This window comes from Pseudopodoces humilis, chromosome 6, assembly GCF_049639895.1.
Source record: "Pseudopodoces humilis isolate 2021_Gansu_Grassland_sample_001 chromosome 6, ASM4963989v1, whole genome shotgun sequence".
Lineage (NCBI taxonomy): Eukaryota > Metazoa > Chordata > Aves > Passeriformes > Paridae > Pseudopodoces > Pseudopodoces humilis.
In genome coordinates, this window is record NC_142205.1 from 28,710,829 (window position 1) to 28,725,965 (window position 15,137).

Here is a 15,137-nt window from a genome sequence, read left to right on the forward strand (position 1 = left end):
TTAGAGGACTGTGACTGTTTTCCTCCTGATGTGTGATCAGACCTTCCCTTCATAATCTTTGAGAAGGGTGAGCACATACATTCTATACAAAACCTTCCTGCCATCACTGTTGTGCCTTGTTGAGGTAGACACTGCCATAAAAGTCAGACTCCATCTGTTAATTGCCTTTAGGAGTAAGCAAGTTATATTCACTCATGTTAAAAAAAGAAGAAAAAAGTGTTCTCATAACAAGCAGAGAAAAAAACCTCACCTCAGAGAAATTTTCAGCTGCTAAATGTGTGATACCAGATTGAATGTGGAACATTAGCAGGATGTCATGAAACTTTTCTTACATGTTTTTTCTTGTTCGATCACTCAGTGTAAGCCATATTTTGTTTCACAAAGCAATTAATCTCTAGGTCAGTTTAGAAGGAACCTGGGAGAGAGGCATTTGTAACCACCAGAAATGTGGCTGACAGTTTACTTGCTGAATCTCTTGCCCAAGGTTATTTGCAGAACCTATTCTTCTATATTGAAAGCTTGATATTTTTTTTTTTTTTGTGACAGCCAGCTGAGCTTTCTGCAGCTAAATGTTATGTAGAAATAAATGTTATATTGAAATTCTTTAATATAGAGTAAATGGTTTTACTTTATGGTTTGTTCTATGCAATTAAGTGGCTTACTCGATATTATATATTTTTCTAAATATTAATGTCCTGAAGTTCTATCAGCAGTAAACCATCAGAATGAAATATTGGCTCGTTAAAATCAATAGCAAAGTGGTTATTGACTTCTTTTGAATCTTTATTTCATCCAAATTATTTCAGGTACAAAGAAACTTCTTTGCTCTTCTACAAATATATGGGACTGGGAATCTGCTTAGGTCAAAGTCACCTTGGGCTGTTTTAACTAGAGCTTCATGCCGTGTATAAACTAAAGAGGTGTGTGTTGAAACCTTTTTTTTTTTTTTTTGACATCAGTATTCTGCCTTTTTCTGGTTAATGAATATGCTGTTCTTATAACTGATGCATCTAATTTTTTTGGTTTTCAATAACTTTGCCCAAATTAGTAGTACTTGCAAGCCACAATCTACTAAAGCCAAGTAATAACTTCTCTTACTGCAGTGAAAGAGACTCATTTATTATGAGATATTGTTTTTGCTCTCAAAATTCTGCTTTGTATTTCAGTCTTTGTTAATGAAATCCATTATATAATCTTTGCCTTTGGCCTAAAAACTTACTTGTCCACAGTCACCTGTTTATTTATCTCAAAATACTTACTGTCCTGAAAAGTACAACTTCGTTATTTTATGAATCAAGGCACAATAATTGAACATTAAATAACTGATATTTGTAGACTATGACTAAGCTTATTCTCTCCTTTCTAAGCTGGAAGCATACTGCAATTTCACAATGAAATACTTGTAATATTCTCAACTTCCTTGCAAACTGTAGTCCAAGTATCAAAGTCTCACATAAACAAGCCCTTAAAATATCCTAAGAGATTTTTTTTAATTTACATCAAATAATTCCTAGTTTTTCTTGGCCCAAATACATGGACATTCACAGTTCAATTTTTTTTTCTCCTCTTCTAGACATTAATATGTTAATGTTACTTCTTTAGTAAAACTAGCATTTAAAAAAATTCAGTATAAGCTTGAATGTAATTGATAATTCCGAATGTCTGTAAAACTTGTGTTGGTTTTTGCAATCCTGAAACTTTTCACTGCCTGACTATTTGGGTGTTTTTCATAGTGACAGCGGATGGAAGAAACTTGAAATGCAGCTTCTCTTGCTGACAGGAGCATTTGATTTGTGTTAATTTCAGGCTGGAATACTTAAGTAAGAATAATGCTAAGAATGATACATCAAATAGGTCTGAGGTTTTGTGTCATAACATAAAATTTTTTGTTACTGTTGTTTATGTTATATTCTGTGATTGCCTGACATCATAAGCAAAACTTTATAAAAGACATCATCACAAATGTTATAGTTGGTGAAGTACAAGATGCTTAATGGCATGTACATCCTTTGAAAAAAATGTTATCACTCTTTATTCTAATAATTAGGAAGCATCTGGCAGTGCATTAAGCAATGATTTTAAATAAGTGACCCTTATAACTGCCTTCATAAATCATGCATTCAAAGAGTTTGTTATTGTGAAATAAATTCCTGTTTCTCAGGTGTGCCTGCTCTCAAACTTGATATTCTAAACATGGAGTGATTCCTGTATTCTCAATTTGTTCTACTAAAGGCTTCATTTTACTCAGTTGCTATGTCATATCAGCAGTACTTTTTCCAATTTGCTAACTAGACCTAATATACCTTGCAAAAAACTGCTCTGGGCAACACTGAACATTTTTTTATAATAACTCAGCTGTACAAGTCTGATTAATATAGGCTTATTCTAGGATACTGATAGAAATTTTAAAATCAAGTGCAGCAAAACTTACTAGGAATTTGGTTTTGATCCCTTTTTTTTAGGTTTTCAGTTCTGTTTTGAATTTTTTTACAATCATGCTAAGCCTGTATTTTTCCTTAGTTATTTTCTCCAAATGACTCCTTCTTTGTGATCTTAAGTGTTAATTAGCAAAAACAAAGAGCAAATGAGAGAGATTGTACCGGGAAGAAGATAACAAGCTTTTAGCCTTAAACCAGAATTAAGGTGCAAATGACGCCATATGCCAAAGTCAATAGTAGGGATTTTATTTACCAGTAAAGTTGGAGGTAGAGAGATTAGAAAGAAATAAGAAAGAGAGGAGAGCAAATGAGAGGCCAGGAATTGGGTTTAACTCCTTTAAAACTATCTTTGGTTTGGAATGATCAAAAGGGGAAGATTGACAAGGAGCCCTACTAGTTAGGGATTTTGTAATTCGATACATTACTGGTAATAGTGTACCTTCAACAAGAAGGTATGCTTACAAAATTTTCATACAAAGTACAAAAAAGTTCCTGTATAAAAGGTTTTTGTGCAAATACATCTTTACTTTGGGCCTATACTCTCTTCTCCAGGACACAGATTACAGCTCCACGTAATTTAATCCTGACACAAAACAGAAACTGTGCCTTTGCTATTAATGGGGTCATAAATGAAATTATTATCCTTTTTAAGTTTAGCTGTATTATCACAGCTTGCTTTTTTCTTTTTTTTTGAATTTCACTGAGCAAATCTCCCTGATCACATTCTTTTACAATTGCTGCCATAGTAAATTTTATCCACAACTGAGAAGCGTGTGTGATGCAGAACGTACTCTAGTTCCCATATTGATTAGCATAAATAAAAGAAGTGAGGTGAAGTTAAAATACCCTTTTCGGACACATGGTAGGAAATCTAGTAGTACATCAGACATGTTCAAGTGGAAATATAACTCTGATATACTTTGGAATGTCTAATGATTGATAATGCATTTGGTTCCAAAAACAGGTAGAGTTGCTTGAGAGCTGGTAAAAGGCTTTCCAATATTTTATCCATTTCCCATTTAGGCCATGGCTGTCCCCTCTTCTGGTCCAGGAAGGGGACTCAACCATTTTGTATGTAGCATTTTCTTTTGCTTTGTTAAGATTATTTAGTTCACTTGTTTATATCTCTGAAAAATTTAGTCAAATGGTAATGAATCTAAAACTTTCCAAGAAAGAACTGGGAAGCTTAATTCATTTTCCTTGATTACAAATATGAATTCTTGTACCTACTTCCAGGCTAAATTTGATTGAGACAAAAATTATACATCCATAAGATAAACATAAAACTTTTCCTACACCATTTTTTTCAGTAAAAAGACAAAGTTTGCAAAAATCAAGCTAATAATACATAAAATGTGCAGTCCTACTAATATTTTTTGTCTCTCAACAAGGTTCTTTGATGAAAACACAAATCACAATTACATTTATAATCTGAAAATGCAGGCAGTTATGGTGTTAACTGAAAGTTTCATCCATTCATCACAGCTCAATTTCATCTCTTAGTAGGTTCCTGTAAAAAGAAAAATTACTATTTGGCATGCTGTGGACTGATTATTTAAAAAAGGAACAATCCATCAATTATGATAAGGTTCCTATGTCTACCACAAAAGTAAGCAAAAAGTTAAAAGAGCCTAAATAAAAGTGATTGTCACATCATCTTGGCTGTTTTCTGTGAGATTTCTCATGTAAATGGAGAGAATGGCAGTTCCCTCACTTACTGGTTCCTTTGATCTGCAGTGAGGGTGTTCTGACTTTATCCCTTGATTAGGAAAACAACACAAGTCTCAGAGGGATTTGTCCCGATAGATTATCTTTCAGTTTTTCAAGTTGTTTCACTGCCTGAACTTGGTATCACTCAAGGCAGAGTTACAACTTTTATTTCATTCAATGCTTGCTGCACTGCTAGTGGTGCGTCTCCCATCTTTTCAGGAGGGTCTTCCTTGTTTAATTTCATGTCTGCAAGGAGTGAGATAGCTTGTAAAAGTTTGACAAGCACAGCTTATGCAGTCACAGGTGAATGTTTATACCTATGTGGGAGCCTGTTAAAGGTGTATTGTCCTCCCTTCCATGTAGGAGCCAGGTGAGCCTTGTAACATTCCGGAGCATTGGCATTAGAATTAGGAGGATGTGAAACCCCACCCCAGGTGCTTGTATTGTGGCTGTTAGGTTTCCTCTGTTTGGTATTGATGCTGTTAGTGGCGCCAAAGCAACTGTAACTTCATGCATTCATTTTGTGCTGCAGCAAAAATACAGCAATTCTTGAATTAGGTAGTGCAGGTGCCACATGGAATGAGTGCACTTCAGTCACTGGATTTCTTTTAGGCTTAAGATGAGAAGACTTTCACTTCTTGCTCAGGAGCCACAAATTAACCACAGCAGTTAGGCAGCTAGCACTTCTTGCTCCATTTACTCCAGTGAATTTAACTCTTCACTGTCTGTGTTGTACACCCAGCTTCTCAGCATCCCTCTGCATTAATATTGGATGTTGTGCTCCCATGTCTATTAGAAATTTTATTAATTGGTGACGAGGCACAACTGAAATCTGAATGTATGACTTGCATTGATAGGATTCTGCTTGCTGTATTTTAGTCCCACCTGATTTATGGCCAAACTTTGATGTCTCTGTATCTGTAGACAGCACTATTTTAGTAACTATTTAGTAACATTTTGCTGACCCTGACAATCATCTGTGGTTTCAGTTGTAGTTAAGGGTTTTAATGTTACTTCCTTATCATCAAATGTCTGTGCAAACGTTTTGCTCTTAATCAGAACAACATTCATTGTCTCCCAACTTCTCCATCGTTGTTAATTGTATTGTAGCTTTGAAGTAATTTGGCATTTACACCTGCTCTTGCTTCTGCTACAAAGTAAACTTCTTTTCATTTGTGTTTTTCACAGCCCTTTGATTTCAGCATGTTTTGGAACTAGTGTCATAGTTGTCTGTCTTCATTTCTGCTTGCAGCACTTCAGTATTTAAGTGAAACTACCTTCTATGCCTCACAGCTTGAAATCCAATTGAAATAACACTTTGAAATTTCAAAAGAGAAAATATTGCAGTTCCTGACTAGGAAATTAAAAACATCTTTTGAGTCATAAATATTATGAAAAGATACATGGGGTTATGCTGAAGGCTTTATCCAAAATGGCTGTAATATCTTTGTCAAAATATTACTAGAGACCCAGGAGAATAGAAACTTAAAGATACAAGTATTTTTTTCACTAGTCTTAGATTCTAAACCATAATTGCAATAACACCAACAATGTGAGCTTATCTGAATGGCTTTTTTAGCTCTTCCACCTCTATAGTTTGTAAGGAAACCTTCTATTCTGCTATACTGTTTTCTGTGACCATTTTTGTCAGAACACAAATTTTGTGAAGATCATCACACTTGCACGCTGTGGAATAGATACATGGCAGAATTTAGGTACATACTTTGCCTTTAATTTTTTTTTCTTTTTTGTGACTAAAGAGGTTCATCCCATTTTGCGCTCAGCATCTGAGAGCAAAACGTAGAGAGATACTGGTAAGCTCAGAAAATTGTTATTACCAATATGTTTGTGTTTTGAGAGAAATGCTGTTCATGAGAAACACCTAATTTCTTTTTTCTTTATTAGAAGTATAGAAGTATCATGGTTTGGCTTCCATGTGTTATGCAAGCAGTCCATACTCCAGAACAACTGTTAACAGTTGAACTTTAATCACAGCTTTTCTTTCAGGAGAATCATGAAAGAATTTTGGCTTTCCAGCTGTAATGAAATGTTCAGGAGCATCACTTTTTTTCTGAGATTTTTTTTCCATTTTTCTTAAGTTGATTAAAAAGTAGTTAAGTTGTTAAGCATGGCATCACAATTGCAAAACAATTTATTTCCTTAGGCAAGCAGGCTAAGCTGTGTCACTCAAACTTCCCCAACCTTCTATTATGATGTTTCAGAGATCCTGGAAATCTTCATCTCTGTTGAAGTCTCTGACCTGGTCACTGTGTGTCATCTTGCACATTTAGAGGGAAGACCTTTGTTGCATTTGTCCATCCATTATGTAACATGGGAATTAAGGCTGTAAGGGCAGCAATGTTTTATTCCTTGTGAGAGGTTTAAATTCTGGGGTTTTTTTCTGAAATCCACAAAGTATGATTGTTTGAAGGCTTGCTGCATCTTTTGTTCTCTTACTATTTTGTGATTAATAAACATGGAAGAAGTCCCTCAGAATTAATTCTTATTCATCTTATTCATCAAAGCCTCTGTATATCTGAGCAGAGTGATTACAGTTTCTAGATTTGGGAAATAATCTCTACTAGTGGAGTCCTTTGATAGTAATTCTAGAAACTTTGAATAATGCAGTTTAGCTATAAAAGCTGTCTAGGAACAACCAAAGCAGCAGCATAAACCAGGATTTGTATGCTATTTTAAATTATACCAACTACCCTTTCCAGCCTAGTCTTCAAAAGTAAGGCAGCATTTCTCCACTTTTGTTCTAGGGCTGGAAACCCAGATCATATTCTGTGCTTGGTGCCAGATGGACTTCATGGAAGGCAGCCAGTCCTATGAAAACTGGTTGCTGTCTCTTGACTCAGTTTTTGGTTTGAGCAATTGTGAGCACAGGAATGAGCTCAAGCCTGGAAAATGCAACTCATATTCATTGAATTTAAATGTGAGAGAATCAAAGAGTCTGTATGAGATTGTTGTGTGTATCTGTATTACATAGATTCTTAAAAAAACACCAACATTAAATATTTCTTGAAAAGGATTGATTTCATCCATAGCTATTAAACCCACCTATCAAAAGTGGCTGATATGATTTATGGTCATGTTTAGTAAGTGAGTCTGAACACTTGCACTGTCTGTTATACCAAGGATGCTGAAAATATAATAACCACATGGAGTTTTAGTTAAGGTCCAATGTTGATTTTCTAGATATCCTACTAAATTTTAGAGTAAGGTGCTTGAGTAAACTGAATAAAATTACTGGAAGTACATAAGTACATTTAATAATTCTGTCTATTCCTCCACATTTTGTATGTGCTGGTGTACATACTTTAGCTGTTTTGTTAGTCTTGGTCTTGCTGGTCTATAATTGAGCTAGATGGCATTCCATGTAGTGATATTGCTTAGACAGATTGCTTGCTAGGATTATAATACATGAATTTTTCACTAGGCTGGTGAACTGTTGGTTTATATTTGAGTTAGAAATGTTTATAAAGCTAGTAACTGTTCAAAAGAAATTGTATGTTTCAGGTGGGTTAGTGTTAAAGTTTATTGTTTCTGTTTATTGTTAAATAAAATGAAGATTCCTGGAAAAAATACTGTCTCAAATAGCTGACTGCATGTTTCTTACTGTCATATGTGGTCTTCATTTTGCTAGAAATGCAAATTCATTTATGTAGGATTTCTCTTAGCAGTGAGTTTAGGGTTTTTTTTCTGTTTAATACTACATTAATTGTTGAAGCCATTAAGCATCATTTGCAGATGCCCATTTTATATCTGGTTATCTACAATAAAAGCAATTGCTCTATTAAATGCTTGGACATTTTCCTAACTATTGAATATTAATATGTCATTAAACTAGTCAGAGGTTTCTTTTTGTAAATTAACTAGCTTCAAGACCTCTTTAGTGTTACTTTAGTTTTTGAGATGGGATTCATATATTTATTTATTGAGATTCAGTTGTATAAGTTCTCTAAAATAAACTCATACCCATATCGCGTCCCTCTGTCTCAAAGAAAGGTTTGTTATTAATGTGGCAAATCGCATCCATATGCTAACAGATGTTCTCAGTTGGTAGCCATTCTCACACATGTGAGTAACTTGGGCCCAAACCAGTATCATTTCATGGTTTTTCACATCATTGGTCACAAGAAGAGCTTTTGAGGGTTGGCTGCTACAGGTAAAATAGGTCACTGAACATGTGCTATCCCCAGCAGATACAGATAACAGTGTCTTCTCCGATGGGAAGAAAGCAGGGAATTAGGTGAGGCTTATATTCTGAGATTTTCATAGACCTGACTTGGCTAGTAACTTTGTAGGAAGTCCCCTATTGGGTTCATAAGTAAGTTAAAACTGATTTGCCTGTATGAACTGAACAAATACTACTGTTTAGGAATTTAAGAAGCATATTTGGAGTTCATGCTTCAAGTGAAGCTGTGTTGGTTTTAGAAAACATAATATTTAAATAGATAGCTGCAGTAACAGAGTCAGAAAGCTTGGGCTTTTGAGTTGTAAAAGATTTTATTCTTGATCTTGCTTGGTAGTTTAATCTGCTTTTGAAGTGTTACATAGTTTGCTTAGAAGAAAACCTGTCTGGAGAAATGCAGGTATAATAATGATATTATTGATATATAAATAAAACATTTATTTATATACCTTGATGTTTGGTTTCAAAGTGCTTGCTTTACTGAATGAATCATTTGTCCTCCACAAAATCTTTAAATTTTAAACATAAAATGTTTAAGCTTTTCCTGCATTCATACTTAAAATGAAAAGGTCTTGAAATGGTGTCGTGAGACAATGTTTCAGAACTTTTGCTTTTTAAACATTTAAATATGGCTGAAAGCCCTGCTATTCCTGGACTTGAAAAATATGTAACACCTGAGTTCATAGAGAACGTTGCACAGTTCTTTTTCCCTCTAAATTAAGAGGAAATAACAACTGCTTATATCTAATGCATGTTCTTGGCAAAATTGGTGGTCTTTAATTAAAACATTCCATTCCAAAGGCTCAGTCATAATTAAGTAATCCATGGCCTTCTGTAATGTTCCTTTCTCTGATGAATTTCACCCTGAATGTTAATGTAGTAAAAGAAGACCGATTAATGGTGCTTATCCTAATGGTGTGGAATTCATAACTCTCTTTGGAGCAGTTAACTACTCTGTTGCTTCATTGCTTTCTACATATATATTAGCTTGAACTTGGCCTGTTGTCTCCTTCAGGGCACAGTCTCCATCTAGGGATTTCTTCAACATACACTCCAAATTCAGTTCACCATTTTCAAGAATAGTTATTAGCAAAATTGTCTGCTTTTGATCAATTTTCAATACACTTTTTAATTAGATGTGTGTCATATCTCGTAAACTCAGGATGAGTTATTTCTCAGTTATCCCAAATTATACTTTGTGAAGTAGCTTGGTATTTTAGGCTATTACTAAACTCAGCTCAGTTTAATTAGCTCCCTTCACCCTAGCATCCTTACTGTACATATTAATGGAAGATAAACACTGTGATGTTTGTTTTTAGACAGATTAATGAAGCACCTGAAATAATATTTTAATTTTGGGGAGTCCACAAATTCTTTTTGCCTTAAGAATTAACATATGAATTGCAGAGGCCTTAGTTCTCCTTTGTTTCTGGTTTACTTACATTAACAGAAAGGAATAAAAGAACACAGATTATACTTAAGTATCTTACTGAACCATGACAACTATCACTCTTGAAGGGAAATTGCAAACATATGCTGCGTTTAGGCAAATTTGAAAGGATATTACAATGTTTTTACCCTTGAGTATTCTGGTGTGGGATTTTATATATATAGATATATGTGTCTGTACCATCTGCAGTTCAATAACACTAAATATTTAATGAGTTTATGAATAGTAGATAAACATTTAACACAGTTTTGTAAAAATATTCATGCATTGAGCAATTGTTTCTCTCCACCAAAGAAAATGGCCTGATTTAGGGATATGATAATTCCAGTTGAAAATTCAAATAGCTTCTTTGAAATAAGACCTGAAATAAGATGGGAGAACATTGGAGTTGGAAAAGGACTGGTTTTTCAAAGTGTGAGTTACACAGGCTCTGGTTCCTGTGTTAATCCTACTGCCATGACATTTGCCATTGTCTGCTGTGTGGCAGTGTTAATTGAGTGGTTGTCCAGTTTTCTGTTCAAGCTATGATTGCCTCTCTTGTCACAGACTTTATCTTTGCATCTTACCTGGTCCTCCCTCTTGCTGCCTTTAAAATGAAAGAGAAAATCTGAGTTTAAGGAATGTATTTAAAGCATTTGCCTAAAGCATTTGCAGCCAGATAGACTTCACAGTTTCCAGATATTAAGTGGATTTATTGTCAAAAAGCAGAAAATATAGCAAAACTAGAAATCATACTTCTCAGTGTTCTAATGATTTGTAGCTTCAAATAAAATTTCATGAGAATGTGTGCCTTGCATGTGGGTCATCCAGCAATCTTGTTATAGAAGGAATGAAGTAGTATGAAAATAAAGAAACCTCACATGTGACCAGTTCCTTTCTTTAGTCTGAAAATTGATAAACAGCTCATTCTTCAATAGTCCTTTAAAAATGTTTCTTTAAATACTTTCTATTTTAGGTTGGTATGAGCCACAGATGGCCATGAATTTCAAAACTTGATGAGTCAGTGGCCATTGCAGTGTACAGAACTGGTGTGTGGGGGGTACATTTGCATAACGTACATTATGTATCAATACACATATAATTCATGCTTCAAGCGGTCTCAAAGTATTTGTCATATGCTTGTAGGGAAGGACACAAAGACAAATGCCATATAGTTCTGACCATTCATTCTTTAAGGAAAGCTGTTTGCTGTAATTTTTTACATTAAATACTGTTCTTCTGTCTTCTGAAAACTTCTACTCTGTTTTTTATCTTAGAAAGTAGGTCTGAAGGTTCACCGAGATAAAAACACAGCCTGTAATTCTTTTGTGAATTCATTCCTCATAAGAAATGGGATGAGGTACTGTCATAAATTCAGGTGATTCACAATACATTGTCAAATGCAAATTATTTTGGTTCATCTTCATCCCTGGAATAGTCTTGTCACTTCTTGTACTTCAAGCATTGCACCAGTTGACCCACACCTATAGAGATGTGCCATGCTGCTGTTTTGAGTACCTGGAGTACAATGTCTTGGGAAAGCAATTTGAGGACCCTATTGATCACACATAGATCTATTGTTAGGTAACTTTTAAGAATAATCTACCTAAGAACATTTGTAGTAGAATTAAGCTGGTATATAACTCTGAACGTCATGTAAAGTGTTAGAAAGTTCTCTTCACAGTGTAGTTAGACAAAACAATCCTTTTCTAGCCTGAGAACCAAGGACACCATTGCAGCTTCAGGCCCAAAAAGTATAAACAATGATGAATTGAGGAGAGCAATCTGGGATGATGGGACTTGATAACCTGAAGCTGCAGTTGGACAATTAACCCCAATATAGAAATGGACCAAAACTTATAAAAGTCTGAAAACTCATGACTGGGTGTTCATCTTGGGTGTAGCCATGGCCAGGCTCAAAGTACACACTTTATACTGCCCAAAGTGTATCTTTTGAAGGCCTTTTAATAAATACCTATTTTATTCCTTTAACACTGTCTGGCCTCTGTTGTAGGTAGCCTCTCAAGGCACCAGTACTCTACAGTAAACATCTGCCTTATTTAATACTTTAACAGCATGGCTTTCAACAAGTCCTTTCAATTACTTCAACTCTCTCTGTTGATTTGAAGTCTCTTGCCCTCTCAAAGATGAAACTTGGCTTTTTGTTCAAGGTGCCTACTCCCTTTCCTTTTATCCATTTCTGTCCCCTCTGAGAATGTAACAATTGTCTCCTACTAGCTTTTTAAGATTTCCAGAATGAAATCAAAAAACATCCACTTCCTTGTAAGCAAGGCTATGCCTTTAGCAACTCACATTTAAAGAAATAAAATTATAACATGGATTCCTATGAGACATTTAGCCAGAAATTCATATTCTAGATTTGTGGTCAGGTTTTTTTTGTTTCAGATTTTTGTTTGATTTGTTCAAGTATCACATTTGCAAATACACTGTATCTAGTTCATGTTTTTTTTCTTTATATGGTGTATCAGATGGCAGCTATGACTCTTGTCTTTCACCTAATTTATATTGATAATGAGTACATCTTTGTTTTCATGATTTTGTTTCCTAAGGACTTTATCTTTTGAGAGATTTTTCCAATTCTGATATAAATATGCATATTTTGCATCATGTAATAAAACTAATTGTTCTGTTAATTTAACCAGCAGACAAAGATATTCTGCTCTAAATTCGTTGTTGTTATTAGGATTCTATCACAGTGATTAACAATGAATCAGAAGAGAAGGCTCTAAAATATTGCAGACTTTCAATACTTAAAGGGATCATCTAAGAAATATGGGGACAGATGTTTTAGACCTGTTGCAACAGGACAAAGGGTAATAGTTTTAAACTAAAAGAGGGTAGATTTAGACAGGATATAAGGAAGAAATTTTTTATCAGGAGGGTGGTGAGACACTGGCATAAAGAGGTTATAGAAGCCCCATCCCTGAAAACATTCAAAGTCAAATTGGACAGGAGCGACCTAATCTAGTTTATGGTCCTACGTACTGCAGGGGGTTTCAGCTAGGTGCCCTCTAAAGGTTCCTTCCAACACAGACCATTCTATGATTCTATTATTCTAATGAGAGATTTCTGAGAATGTTTCCAACAGCTGTATCCTTACAGTATTGTGATACCAAGCCTGCTAGTGCATTACATTAAATCACTACACCACTTCAGTAACATTCAAAAACTTGCCATAAAATTTTTTTAAATCAGATTTTTTTCTGATTCTTATTTTTTTTTTAAATCAGAATATGATTTTAAAAGCAGTAATCATCTAATTTTTTTAAAAAAAAACTTTTAGTATTTTCTTTGTGGTGTTTCAGGTTTCAGCTTTGCAAGGTAAGTAGTCTACGTGGACAGTATTCCAAAGTGGGTTTTCTGCAAACTCTGATCATCTTAGATGATAATTTTTCAGATAATTAAGATGCTTAAGATAATTTTTTAGTCAATTTTTCAATTGTGAATAGCCACTGAAAAATCATGTTTGAAATTTTCAGAGTTGAGAGCATATTTGCTGGCATATTTAAAACCATCATTACTGTACAGGTTTGACAGCTACATGGTAGTGAAACTGTCATGTATCATTAATAAAATTCTTTGTCGTTATTTTTTATTCCCAAGTGAAACCAGAAGTCACACAAGCTTGAGTGATATTTTAAAATAAAATTACTATGAGGGGCAATGAAGACCAGCACTTAAAATGTGATTCCTCTTAAAATGTGGAACAGGTTTTTGTCATCAGAAGCAGTAGCATAAAATTTTTGGAAGTGACTGTCTTCATTCCTATTAGAAGGAAAACTAAACAATGTAATGTTGAAATAATGACAGGTGGTAATTATTCACAGGACAATGATCACAACTGAATCAGAATACACAATCTATCAAACATTTTAACTTTTTCATAAATTTTTATTAGTGTGAAATATTCTTATTTCCTTCCTTTCTGTTATGTGAGCATGCATATATATATATATATATATATATGTATATATATATATATATGGGGGGGTGGTGTATGTGTAACCTTAATGAAATTTATAAGTCATGCCAAAAAAAATCAAGAAATACAGTTTGGCTCATTGTCATATCAAACTTCAGTGAGATATTCTTATGAGATCAGTGATTTTTATCTTGTGAAAGAAAGAGAGAAATGGAAACTTTAAGTACATGGAGCTCTTGTCTGGTTTAGGTTTGATTGGTTATTTGAATGAGCACAATATGATTGAATTTTGAAAACAGTAGATAACTACCTACTGAGTAAATATAATTACATGATCTGACACAGCATCAATCAGATTTTAACTAGTGTGGGTGGAGGAATTCTTTTGTATGCTGAAGCATCCAATTATTTCAAATCTGGATTGTTCTGAATCATGACAAGGATGTATTAAGCCAGAATTATTCAGAACAAACTGAATTAAAGCAAAACATATGAGTTAATTAAACAAACTAAGAAAACCCTGCGTTCAGACTGAGGGCAAAAAGTTTGCTGTTTCTTTACCTTGCTAGTGAGCATTTTTCTTTCTATTTAGTTGGTGAAAAAACTTCATGTATGCCTAAGAAGAATATATGCAAATAATACTTTCAGAATGTGGATATATTTAATTTCACATATCATGCTATGACAAATTATACTCAGTGTTTATAATTGATATAGGAGAGAAAGACAGAGAATCTCCCTCATTTTGTGTGTGTTGACAGTCCTTCAGACTTTTGCTTCCTTTATTGCTGTTATAGGTAGTTAACAATAAACACTAACAGCTTTTCACTAATACACTACAGGTTCTTAAAATAAAGGGAGCCCATTAACAATAGTTATTTGGGATAGAGGGCAGTAGACTGTGTTAGACTACGTTTTAGTATTAACATTTATTTTACAACATTTCCATATAAATAAGATGGTTTATCCATTAGGAGCTTGGATGGACATAACTGCACCTGGAGAAAGACGAAATAGACTTTGTATGAAGAAACTTCACTCAATCTGAGAAAGACTAAAGTAGAATGATTTGTTTAAGGCAAGCTTCAGTTTTCAGTTTTGTAAAAACCATGCTGTGGCATGCCCTTGATTTTTATCACCTCTCTTCTGAAATATTGTATCACCTGAGCAAATAAATTTATGGGTTTTATTCCACAGTAGCAGCAGTGTGAAAAAGAGCCCAGCATAATGATTTCATGTTTGAATATACATTTACTGTATATATGTGCTTTGCCTAATTTACAGCATTCCTTTTTACTAAACCTACATACATTAACTATTAATTTCTAGCTGTTGCTGCCTGCATTTTTCTGCAAAACAGGTTTTATTCTCATGCATCTGGTTGTGCCATTTCCAATGGATTTCTTAAAGATGAATGTT

General features: G+C 34.2%; 1 protein-coding gene across 2 annotated transcripts in view; it reads left to right on the top strand.

The window, feature by feature from the left end:
- TUSC3 (tumor suppressor candidate 3) overlaps positions 1 to 15,137 on the top strand; it is a 111,124-nt gene that overhangs the window by 74,055 nt on the left and 21,932 nt on the right. The window lies entirely within an intron of this gene.